Below are 2446 nucleotides of genomic sequence, written 5' to 3'. Positions count from 1 at the left end.
CAGAGTGCCAAGGAGGTATTCTAATTCTCCAGATATCTACCCATCTTCCTTCCTATTCTACAACTGGTGTCTGCCAACCTGTCTTCTCCCTGGTGAGATACAGTTGCCCCTAAGTTATCAGTCACTGTAATTTCCATCATTGTGAGTTGTAGATGCTCACAATGGATTTGATAAATAGTAGGATGGAAAGAAACCAAGGATGGGAGAGAGATGACACGTGGGAGGCCATAAGGCTGCCAGGGAATGGCATGAGGATCTTGAGTACCTGTGGGCAAAGAGGTGCCCAACTGAAGGTGGCATCCCTGAAATGGCCCATTATGAGTGGGTTGAAGAAAAAGGTTTTATGTTTCTCTGTTTCACATGAGATTTATATCAGGGTAGTCCTACAGATTGAGAAGATGGTGGTGGACTAAACTGATCTTGATGAGGTGTCTGTATGCTTGTGCTAAGGAGTGTAAAATTGAAGGCATTAAGGATAAAAGGAACCACTCCTCTAGCCTGCAAATGCTAGGTTCTTTTTTTATGCCTCAGCAGATTCCGCAGCAGTTTACTCTCTTACGCCTGGAAGCTTCAAATCTAGTTTCTGAAAAAAAGTTTTCATCCTGTCTTATAATACACCTGCTCATTCCTTCAAAGCAGAGGTTGGATATTTTCAATGTGGGAAAACAGGGAACAATCTAAACTTGCATAATGAAATACCAACTTTCCATATACCTATGTGGTACACAAATCATGTTGCTTTCTTCTATTAACATATAGAAGGGCAGCGTTATCAGTTACCTATTATCACTATAATGCTGTATAACAAGCAACCACCCCCCCACACACCCAGTAATTTATAACAATAAGCATTTATTTAGCTTATAAATCTGTGGTGTTCCCTGGCTTGGGCTGGGCTTTGCAGGGCTTGCTCAGGTGTCTGTGGTTGTCTACACAGGGCAACTAGGCAACTTTTGTTCTTGGTTAGGCTTACTACCATGATGGGGCATGAACAGGCTGTTGGTCAATTCTTGTTCCATTGGATGACTTGACTTCACTCCATATGTCTATTGTCCTCTGGTAGGCTAGCCTGGGCATGTTTTCATGGCAATGGCAGAGGGCAAGAGGTGGTCAGAGTCATAAAAATGTTTTTTCAAGGGGCGCCTGGGTGGCGCAGTCGGTTAAGCGTCCGACTTCAGCCAGGTCACGATCTCGCGGTCCGTGAGTTCGAGCCCCGCGTCAGGCTCTGGGCTGATGGCTCAGAGCCTGGAGCCTGTCTCCGATTCTGTGTCTCCCTCTCTCTCTGCCCCTCCCCTGTTCATGCTCTGTCTCTCTCTGTCCCAAAAATAAATAAACGTTGAAAAAAAAATTAAAAAAAAAATGTTTTTTCAAGCTTCTGTTTGCATCACATCTGTTAATATCTCATTGGCATAAGCAAGTTGCAAGACCAGCCTACGTTCAAAGGATAATAAAGTGGATTCTGACTTTTAGGAAGTATAACTGCAAAGATATATGGCAAAAGATGTGGATAAATGGTGAAGTGAAGAATTCACAAGTGAAGAATACAACCAATTTACAACAGTTGGTAATTTGGACACTTACCAGTGACTCTAATAATCTGTCACAAGTCTTGCTAAGTATTGTTATTTAGATTAAAAGGACATACTAAGTTTCTGTTCCTTTATATTATTTAAGCTTTACCACTGAATCAAGTTGGATCACTCAGAAAATCTTGTACCTATATACCAGTTGTTAATTATTGTCTCTCAGCCCCAATTCACCATTCAGTGCCTTGCTTTGTGAAACTGGAACTGAATCCTGTTAATATTTCTCCTTTGCCAGCTGGCTTGATGTTAATCTTTGTTACTACAAGGTGCTGCAGTGACCTTGTCGAGGTGATGGTGGCAGGAAGGCACATCCCTTCCAACTTCCAATACTCATTTCTTTTTATTGATTGTGGAAGTCAACAGATCAGTGTGCAGATGGCCTAATGGGTCTCTCTTCAGTGGCCTTCATGGACTAGCCCCTGCCTCCTACCTAGCAGCTGTTTCAGTGGCAGCTCTGGCCACACCTTCTGGTAGCTATCTCCCTACCTGGCTGCGATATTTATACACACCGATTGCAAATGCGCTCTGGCAAGTTTCTTCTCCTCTGACTATATAGTCCTGTAGTAGTTCTGCACATTTCAAAGTACTTAGTTCTTCATTGCACGCATCCTCTTAGCCTAGTAGTTGCTTTTCTGCAAGTGCTACTTCTGAACCCTTAGAACAAGGGTTGATAAACTATGACCAAAATAAAGTGCTACCACTGCATGCTTATCAAATTAGCTAACAGTTCAGAATTATGATACCTAATTATGGGAAAGTTGTGAAGAAGCAAGTATTCTAATGCAATGTTAGAATAAGTATACTAACTTTTGGGAAGTCAATATGAAATATATATAATTATATATTCAATGTGTAAAAAA

The sequence above is a fragment of the Lynx canadensis genome, chromosome B2 (genome assembly GCF_007474595.2).
Source record: "Lynx canadensis isolate LIC74 chromosome B2, mLynCan4.pri.v2, whole genome shotgun sequence".
NCBI classification, from domain to species: Eukaryota; Metazoa; Chordata; class Mammalia; order Carnivora; family Felidae; genus Lynx; species Lynx canadensis.
The sequence above is the reverse complement of the archived record's forward strand: the minus strand, read 5'-3'. Positions refer to the sequence as shown.